The sequence below is a fragment of the Hipposideros armiger genome, unplaced genomic scaffold (assembly GCF_001890085.2).
Source record: "Hipposideros armiger isolate ML-2016 unplaced genomic scaffold, ASM189008v1 scaffold_23, whole genome shotgun sequence".
NCBI lineage: Eukaryota > Metazoa > Chordata > Mammalia > Chiroptera > Hipposideridae > Hipposideros > Hipposideros armiger.
Window position 1 is genome coordinate 6,216,351 of NW_017731373.1, and position 10,906 is coordinate 6,227,256.

The 10,906-nt window shown below is 38.3% G+C and overlaps 1 pseudogene; it reads right to left on the bottom strand.

The window, feature by feature from the left end:
• Positions 1 to 6,706: 6,706 nt before the first annotated feature.
• LOC109379205 (developmental pluripotency-associated protein 4-like) lies at positions 6,707 to 9,530 on the bottom strand (annotated as a pseudogene).
• Positions 9,531 to 10,906: the final 1,376 nt, after the last annotated feature.

Below are 10,906 nucleotides of genomic sequence, written 5' to 3' on the forward strand. Positions count from 1 at the left end.
TTGCGCGTTTCTGAAGGCTGAACCAAGAACTTCTATTGTCTCCTGGCCTTGCTCGTCAACTTCCCGAAATAAATTGAGTTGAATATCAGTGCTTCTTACGCTCGAGCTAACATTTTTGGTTAATCAGTCACACGCGAACACATGACCTTGATTTGAGGGGGGAGCAAAACAAAACAACGATCCCATTGGACACAATCTTGATGGCTATTGATGGCTGCTGAAAGTTCTAAATTGATGGGGAGGAGTAGCTAATTCTGACCCTTGACTTCAGTTGCTTTGAGTTAAGGAATGATCCTTCTATGATTTTTCTTTAAAATAAAATGGCCCTACTGGCATAAGCATAGAGAATAAGGATATAAACAAATTAAATAGACTAGAGGTTCAGAAGTAAATCAGTAAGCCCTCACACATCAATAATTTTCAACAAGAATGCCAAGAATGAAACGGTGAAAGAAGTCTTTCAACATATGTTGCAGGGACAACTGGATATCCACATTGCAAAATAATGAATTTGGATCACTACCTCAGAACATATGAAAATTAACTTAAAATGGATCAGAAGCCTAAGTGTAAGAGCTAAAACTCTCAGGAGAAAACATACGCATAAATCTTCTTGACCTTGGATTAGGGGATGGCTTCTTGTATATGCTACCAAAAGCACAAGCAACCAAAGGAAAATAAATTGGGCTTCATCAAAATTAAAAACTTTTGTCTTTTGTGTTGTAGAGACAACCTAAAGGGAGGGAGAAGATATTTGCAAATATATCTGTAAGAGTTAATATTCAGAATACATAAAGAACTAAGAACTATTACAATTCAATAATAAAAAGACAAATAATCCAACTTAAAAATGGACCAAAAAAACCTAAAAAGACATTTCTTCAAAGAAGAGATACAAATGGGCAAATGCACATGAAAAAATGCTCAACATCATTAGCAATCAGGGAAATGCAAATTAAAGCCACAATGAAATAACACTTCACACACACTAGGATATCTATCATTTAAAGGACAAATGACAAGAAGTATTGACAAAGATATAGAAAAATTATAACCCTCATACACTACTTAGTGGGAATTTAATATGCTTTGGAAAACATTCTGGCAGTTCCTCAAACTGCTAAAAATAAAATTACCCTGACCCAGAAATTCTGCTTCTAGATATACACCCAACAGAATTGATAACATATGTCCACACAAAAACGTACTCAAATATTCACAGAGGCATGATTCATAATAGCAAAAAAAAAAGTAGAAATCACCCAAAAACTGACTAATGAAAAAACAAAAGTAATATACCCATACAATGGAATATCATTAGGCCATAAAAATGAATGAAGTACTCATACAATATGGATGAAACTAGAAAACATTATGCTAAGTTAAAGGAGCCAGTCATAAAGTATGATTCCATTAATATGCCATGTCCAGAATTGGCAAATCTATAGAGACAGAAAACAGATTAGTAGACTACTGCTCCAGCCTTCAACTAGGCCTGGAAAATTAGGGGGGAAATGGGAAGTGACACAGGTTTTCTTTTGGAAGTGATGAAAATGCTCTAAATGTTCAAACACATTGTGATGATGATTGCACAGCTCTGTGAATTTACTAAAAAACTGAAAATTGTACATTTTATTTTATTATTTTTGTTTTTGTTTTTTTTAAGGTTCTTATTGGGGAATTGGGGAGGGGAACCATGTTGGGAATTGGGGAAGGGAAATATTGTGTTTTTCCAGGACCTATCAGTTCCAAGTCAAGTTGTTGTCCTTCAATCTTAGTTGTGGAGGGCACAAGTTCAGCTCCAAGTCCAGTCATCGCTCTCAATCTTAGTTGCGGGTGGGCACAGCCCTCCATCCCATGCAGGATTTGAACCGGCAACCTTGCTGCTAGGAGCACAGACTCTCACTACCTCAGCGGCAGTTCAGCTCAGGCACAGCTCACTGGCCCATGTGGGGATCAAACCGGTGACCCTGTTGCTCAGCATTCACACTCTTAACCAACTGAGCCACTGGGCCGGCCCTGAAAATTGCACATTTTAAATAGGTGAACTCTATGATATGTTAATTATATCTCAATAAAACTATTATAGAAAAAAACAAAAGTAAGATACAATGGCCCTGAGACAAGCAGCTTATAATAAATAAGGTATTATTAAGGGAGCAGGTAGGACATATACATCCAACCAAGATGACTGTGAAAATCTTTTAAAGTAAAATGAAATCTAAATTGAAATTCAAAGGGTAAGTTTGCATCAGCTACAGCAGCAATTCCTAAACAATTTGGTCCCAGGACTCCTATAAACTTTTAAAAATTACTGAAGAACGCAAAGCGCTTTTGTTTATATGTTACTTCTATCTATATTTAACATATTAGAAATTAAAACTGAGAAAAAAATTAAAATATGTATTAATTCATTGAAATATATAAGCCCTTGTTGGGCACAAATAATATGTGTATAAAAAATGACCATGTTTTCTAAATAAATTTTAAAAAACTAGTGAGAAGAGTGGCAGTGTTTTTTCTTTTTGCAAATGTCTTTAATTTCTTTAAGCCCTACATGATAGAAGACAGCAAAATAGTTATAGCTACTTCTTCATTCAATTGTTGCCATATTCTTTGCAATTTGTCTATGTAAAGAAAATCCAGCCTCACACAGATATATAATTGGAGGAGGGGGGAGGAGTGGTTTAATAGCTTTTTCAGATAGTTGAATATTTTCTTTGATACCACATCCAAACTCGACAAGTGGCAGTTTTCTTAATTGAAATGTGGAACTTGAAACCATGTCAATGAACTTTCTGTGTTCTGTTACATTAAAAAATCCATTGCTCTATCTTCCACTTTGGGTAGATTCTATACCCATATGTAATTTTGTAACACCACGGATTGGTCATTTAGATCTTACAGATCTCCTAAATATTGGCACATTTCATTATACAATATCTAAAAATCATATTCATTATTTTCACAGACCCATCAGAAAAAGTCTTTAAGTCTCGGGAAACTGCCAAACTCACAGTGATGAATACAAGTTCTCCAAAATGCTCAAATTTTGTCTTTGACAACAAACACTGTCAGTTGTTTTAAGTGTTAAGCTCATTTATTCATTTTTAAGAAACTGTCTGTAATATTTCCAAATCTGAATAACAACTGTTGACCTGTCATTTGTTCTGTCGCATAAAAATGATGTTCCATTATTTTAAGTGGCTAAATCAGCTTATAATTCAATCTCTTGTGTACTTTTCCTCCCCTTCCTCTCCCTCCTCTTTCCCTTCTCTTCTCTCCTCCTCCCTTTCCTCTACACCTTTCTCTTCTCCCCTTCATCAGCTTCTGTGGTCACATCTTCTCTGATTCTGACCCTGTCTCCCTCTTATAAGAAGTCTTATGATTACATTGAACTTCCCAAATAATCTAAGCTATCCATACCATCTCAAGATCCTTAACATAATCACATATGAGTATGCAAAGTCCCTTTTGCCAAAGTAAGGTAACATATTCACAGGTTTTGGGGACTAGGAAGTACACATCTTTGGAGGCCATTATTCAATCTACCATAATTAATTTTTTACTGCTTCATCCAGGCCTTTCTTAGGTGAAACTCGGTTTTTTTTCCAAGTGAGGAACAAAATGGATACTAGCACAGTCAGTATCACTGTCTAGATTCCTGCTAAGATGCCAGCAGTTTTACAAACCATTGCTTTTGCATTATCAGTGCTAATGTTCACACAGTGAAAAAAGCAAATAATGTCAATATTATTATGAAAATAGGGGTTTTTTAACATGAATTGCCTTAATATATAGTTTTTAACTTTATTGGGGGACAGTGTGTTTTTCCAGGACCCATCAGCTCCAAGTTAAGTCATTGTTTTCAATCTAGTTGTGAGGGTGCAGCTCACTGGTCCATGCATGTGGGAATCAAACCGGCAACCTTGGTGTTATGAGCCTGTGCTCTAACCACCTGAGCTAACCAGCCACCCCAATGAAAATAGTTTTGATTTTGAAGACCCCCTGGAAAGGTCTCAAGTCCTCCAGTAGTCCACAGACCATATTTTGAGCTAGAGGAAGGGAGGAAAGAGCTTTCCCGGACCTAGAGAAGTGGCAAGAGAGAAAGAAGCAAGCATGACAAGTTCTGTACAATGGAGCATGGTTTGGGAGGTAAGAGGTAGAAAAATATATATACCAGAAAGGAAAATAGCAGTCCATTCACTGAAAATCTAGTAAACTATATTAAGAAATTTAGACTTAATCATGAAAGGCATAAGGTTGGAAGTAGAGGGGTAAGGAGGCATTAAAGTGTTTTTAAGCAGGGGAAGTGATAATACCAGCTTGTGGTGTACAAAAGAGAGGGAAATAAGGTAGAAAGCTGCAGTAGTAGTACAGAAGAAAAAGAAAGTAACAGGGAATTAGATCAATGGTAGTAGGACATGGAAACGGAGATGATACAATCAGCAGGTTTCGGTGGTTGATTCAAGTCTGATTTGAGTAACTTGACATGGTTATACTATTTTAAGATTTAATAGAAAAACTTGGAGATAAGGAGCCTAGATTTGCAAAGAAAAAAAAAAGATAGGTTTTAGACATAAGTGTGCAATGCCCAGAATCTTATCCAAGGAAAGATGTCCAAGAGGCAGTTGATATAATTTGGAGCACTGGGAGAAATCTGGGCTGAAGATACGAGATTTGGAAGGCATTGGCCTATAATTGTTGTTGATGATGATAACTTAACATTTATTGAGTGGCAGACCCTCTTCCAAGTGCTATACATTTATTATTTCACTTAATCCTATATAGTAAGTACTGATAACTATCCTCATCTTATAGATAAGAAAACAGAGGCAAGAGAGATTGAACTCACTCAAATAAGTGATGGAGTCAGGATTTGAACCCAGGAGATCTTGACTCCAGTTCCTTCATTGATTTAACACCGGTAGAGAGAGCAGGAGAAATGCTACCTGTCATATATCCATCAAAATCACCTGTGGGGATTTCAAATTAAGCAAACCTCTAAGATTCAAATGAATGCCTTCAGGAGCTTATTCCTTTCTTCCTCACCTCTCACCTTCAGAGTCACAGCCATATTAAACCACAATTATTACCAAAGTGTCTTACATGCCTCAGGTGGGTTATGGTAGTAAACGGGTGGCTTGAATTTAAGATTTCAGAAGTTGAGAAATTCTTGGTAATAACAAGGACTAGGATGTGGCCTTAGAAGGGAATGGCTAATGTCCTGAGAAATGAGGAGATAGAAGAATATAAGATTAAGGTGTTGGATAGGTTATCACATAGAAATTTAAGTCACACTGAGATGACAACAGAGCTTGGGTGTATATTGGGAGTGTAGGGAAATCAGTGAATCAGTGAGTGAGTTTGGCAGATGGCAATAAAGAGGAAAGACAAGTTTTTAAACTAAACTGAGGAATGATGGTCTGAAAAGTAATATGGGAGAGACTGGGAAACATGAACCACTTGACCAATCTTCTAACATTTCTTCAATAAGATTTTTGGAGAAAAAAATTAAGCATTACCTGCACATCTGTTATGCGCCCACGTCCTGAGCCATTCTTTGATATCACCAGTTCTTTATCTTTCCTCTCCTTCCCTTCACCAAAAAAAAATTCAAAACAGGTTTTTCCTACACTAGTATGGCACTATGGGTGAAGTAAAATTCCACAACTGTGTTAATGAATGGACAAACTAGCCAGGAATAAATTCCTGAGTTCAGAGACAATTTCTTTGCCATCTGAAAGAGTTGATCTCTGTCTGTGAAAGCCATTGGTAGTCAGAACATTTTTAAGACCTGGAAAAAACAGAAGAAGTAAAAGTAAGGAAGGGTAAAAAAAGATAGTAAAGAGAATTGTCTTTATTAGGAAAAGGTGGTACCACCACTTTTTTATTTTATTTATTTATTTTTTGCCTCAGGTGCAAAAAAAAGCAAAGTAACAAAAAGGGGAAGTTTTTCCCATCCTTTGGCAGATCATCCAGTAGGCTTAGAAGAACTTCAGCTATCCCTATTTTTCTAATAATTTCCCTATTATAAGAAGTTCTGAAAAAAAAAGCCTTTTCAATAAAACCATAACTACAATTAATATATTGCCTTCTATGAATAGAACTGTACAAAAAATTAAAAACTGGTGCAGCCTGCAACCCCAACTCTTATTTTTTCACTGGGGAAAGAAAAGAAGTCAGAAGATAGAGAAGTTAAAGAAAATAGGTTAAAGGGGAAAATATATACAATGAAAGTTTTGACTCCTTACTGTGATACTTTTCCACTTGATTTTTAGAGACAAAATGTAACTTAGATGCTCTTTGGAATTCTGAGGCAGGAAATCCAACATGCAAGCACACTATTGTTTCTTGTACTCAACTCCTTTGCAATGCTCATCTCAGTTTCCCACTGTAAAAGAGCTGCTGAGGTCACTTCTATTTCAGTAGGGTAATCATTTTGATAGTGTGAGTGACTTTTTCATCTTATTAACTGCAATGAATGGTAATTTGTGAAAAGTTTTACCATTTTAAAACCTAAGAGTCTCTGTATCCCAACAGAGGAAGCAGAAAGCACTGTTGAGGATTGAAGGTAACATCTGCACCCCATCAACCTGTGGGCCCTGTAAGCAGAAAACATGGAGGGTGTGAACTGGCCTGGAGTTCAGCTGTCAGTGGCACCACGGGGTTGACTGTAGTCACCTTCCTACCATTAATTATAATCTCATTGAAGCCTTTTCATTAACACCTCATTCCTATGAACACATTTGGGGCACAACATACTGTCCTCCAGGAGCGGGTGTGGAAAGTGGCAGGCAGGTAGCAAAAAGAGTGCACACACTCTCCCTTGTTTTTCAGGAACCCAGGTTTGCACAGCAAAAACTGTAGGTGAACTCAACTCTCTGAGTGTGCAGGAAGACTTTGCCCATGGACCACACACCACCTGACCCCAGAGGCCTCTTGTGGCAATTCCACGGCCTCCATCTTCCCAGCCCTGGCTATGATTCTGGTCCAGGAGGCAACCACAGCATCCAGGGTGGGAGTTGTCATGACAACATTGTCCATTCCCTCAAGGAAAGCAATAGACCCTTCAAAAGCAGGTCCCCCCTCCTCAGGAGGATCAGAACTTCCAGTCTTTTCCATCTTTGATTTTCTTTGTGATTTTGTCAGGATCTTGGCCTCCTTTGCTGTGACAGCAATGTTCTTTTTGCATATTTACAGAGTCTCTTATACACTTCCAATTTCAAGCCTTTGGGGCCCAGTTTTCATTGCTGGCACCAGGCCCTCACAAGGTCTTGGTGAAGAGATTGACTAGTGGCAGTTTAGAGGATAGTGGAGGAATTGGTATCTTCTTCCAAAGTCTTACTCGTTTATTGGGTCGTTGGAAAAGTCATGATGTATTTTTGTTTGTCTATGTTTTTCAAAAGTCATTTATTTATTGGGTTGTCAGGAAAGTCATGACGCATGTGTACAACAGATGGCGCTAGTTCATTTTTGGAAGTACTAGCGTCATTTGCATCTATGTTATTGCTATGTCATTTCATAGCTGACAGTTCTAACTAGCTTCATTCTAAAAAAAATTGAGCGATTTGGTTGAGTTTTGGAGATTTTACAACAAGTTGAAGAGCTTCACTTCTTGCCTTTTGCATTCTCCATACTCAGAAAAGAAGCAGAGGTGATTAAAAAAAATATTCTTACTTATTATCTTTTTAATGTCGGTAGAAGCAACATGAGGACCTCCTTTTTTTTATTCCTGATATTGCTAGTCTGTACCTTCTGTTTATTTCTTGAACAGTATCATCAGAGATGTATTAATTTTATTTATCATTTCAAAAAATGTTTGCATTTCTTAATTCTCTATATTATAGGTTTATTGCTATTTTATTTATACTTTTAACCTAGTTCCTTCCTTCTGCTTTCTTTGGGTTTAATTTGCTCTTTTTTCCCTAGCTTCTTGAGGTTACTACTGAGATAATAGATTTTTAACCTTCCTTCTTTTCTAATTAATATATTTTTAGAGATAAATATTTCACTTGAAACACAGCTTCAGCTTTATCCCACAAAATTTGACATTCTGTATTGATATTTTCATTATTATCTAATTAAAAATATTTTCTGATGTTCACTGTAATTTCTTCCTTAACTCATGGATTATTTATAAGTTTATTCTTTAATTTCAAAATGTATGGGAATTCTCTACATGTCTTTTTGTTATTAATGCCTAGATTAATTTCACAGTTTCAGAGAACATACTCCATATGATTTCAGTGCTTTGCAATTTGCAGACTTGTTTAAGGCCTCGCATGCGGTCAGTTTTGTTTAAGTGACACACGTGTGCATGTAGAAAAAATGTATATTCTTCAGTTGAACTCCAGTTTTTGTCCCCCAAGCCCAAAAGCTCCATTTAGCTTCTCTGTCACTGCTTTCTGCTCAGTTTCTCATCCTCTTAGCCATCACCTTTGGGTCAGCAAATTCCACAAAGTGAAAAGTGGCACTAAAGTAGGGCTCACTTCTCTTTAGTTCATAGGTCCCTAGATCAAAAGAGATACACATCTGGACATACTAAAAAATGTCTCTACAGCTTCCCTGATGTGCAGACTACTGTGTATTGCCCAGGAATTCTGGGTTTTTAGCTTGATGCTATGACTGGATGGCCCTTTTGGTTTGTTTCCCTAGGGGGACAGTGAGTGCATTTTACTTGCAAGAAGGAGAGTGAGTCAGGTATTTCATGACCAGAAGGGCAGACTCTGGTATTTATGGGTATTGTTCACAAAACATTTTGGACTCTTAACCTTCCAGGCACATAATATGATTATTGTCCCCTGTGGTTCAGCGAGGTCATGTAATTAGTACTAGCCAGTGAGTTGTGATTGGAAGTGACAAATGTCATTTATAGGAGAACATGTAACAGAATATGTAATTGACACATCCCAAAACTCTGTTTTCCTCTGGTATAGAGTTCAGCGCCTTTGAACATGGTGGCTGCTCCATTAGCCTATGAACCTGAATTACTGTGGTGAGTGGAGTCCCTTCCCTTGCCTACATACAGTAGACATGTAGTGTGAGCAAGAAATAAACCATTACTATTTTAATCCACTGAAATTTTGGAGTTCTTAGTTACAACAGCATATATGGCCTATTCTGACTAATACACAATCTTAATAAAATCACAGGTGTTCTTGCTACATCTTAATCAACAGTAATTGCCCATTCACCCTATATTGATACAAAAAAGTACCACTCATGTGACTCTTTGCAGGGGAAAATTGGTTTTAATAAAAGATCAAATCAATACTACAATGAAGGGCCGACAGAGTGGCGCGTTGGTTAGGAGTTGGCTTGAGACACCAGCTCTAAGCAGCAGGGCCCCAGTTCGGATCCCACATGAGGGCCAATGACATTGTGCCCTCTATAGCTAAGATGGTGAACAACAGCTCGACCTGGAGCTGGGCTGCCATGAGTCGCTGGCAACGGTGTAGGCTGCAGTGGGGCTGCAGTGGGCTGCCGTAACCTACCATGGATGGCTGGCAGCCGCTGTGAGCCGCCATGAGCAGCTGTCCAATGGCCAACGACAAATCTGCCTCAGCTGGAAAGAGCACAATGATCACAATACCAACATGGCCCAGTGAAGTGACGTCCTCCACAACTGACTGAAGAACAAAAAGGAAAAGCAACTTGTCTGTTCCCCTTCTCCGATTCCCCAACGCTGTTCCCTCCCCCAATTCCCCAAGAAAAAATTTAAAAAAAAATACAATGAAACACCATACTCCATAGATCATTGCAATTTAAAAAGTGGAAAATAAGTAGTCGAGGATGTAGAAAAACTAGAACCCTCAAATATAGTTGTTGGGAATGTAAAATGCTGCACCTGTTATGAAAGACAGTTTGATAGTTCCTCAAAAAGTTAAACATAGGGCCGGCCGAGTGGCGCGATGGTTAAGAACTCGCTTGGGATGCCAGAGGGCCCCGGTTCGGATCCCACATATGAGGGCCAGTGACACTGCCCTCCGCAGCTGAGATGCTGAACAACAGCTCAACCTGGAGCTGGGCTGCCATGAGTCGCCGGCGACGGCGTGGGCTGCAGTCCCTATGGCAGTGGATTGCCATGGGCTACCGTGTGTGGCCAGCAGCCAGCGTGAGCGGCCAGCAGCCGCAGTGAACGGCCGTCCAGAAGCCGGCGACTGATCTGCCTCGCCAGAGAGGAGCGCAATGATGGTGCCAACTTGGGCCAGTGAAGCAACGTCCTCCACAACTAGACTGAAGAACAAAACGACAGCAACTTGTCTGTTCCCCTTTCCCCACCTCCCCAGCACTGTTCCCATCCCCCCAATTCCCCAATAAAAAATCTTTAAAAAAAAAAAAAAAAAGTTAAACATAGAATTAACATATGATCCAGCAATTCCACTCCTAGGTATATATTCAAAAGAAGTGAAAACATATGTCTACAAGAAACTTGTACACCAATGTTTATAGCAGCATTATTCATAATAGCCAAAAGGTAAAAACAATTCAAAGGTCCATCAACAAATGAATGAACTGTAATTGCTGGATCAGGAATTGGCAATTTTTCAAGCTCTCTATATGATATTTCTGACAATGATTTGAGTATCATTAATTTAATAAGGTATTTTTAATGAAAACACCTTGGGATAAAGCAAAACTACCATGTTAAAAAACACTGTATCAGATGAATGAATGTTAGCTTTTGCTATGGTAGAAGGGTTGATAATCTTTCCTAAGTACCAGCTGAGTCTTCACTGTTTCACTTGCTCCAAAACTGAAGGAATTATAGACTTTCTTTGTTCACAATAAGTCTAACCAAATGTGATGAAAAGATAGCTGAATCTTTTTATCCGAATCCTCATCCCTATGAAAAGAAGGTCAGCATTTCCAATAAAACAAATGCACATTAAAATAAGATACA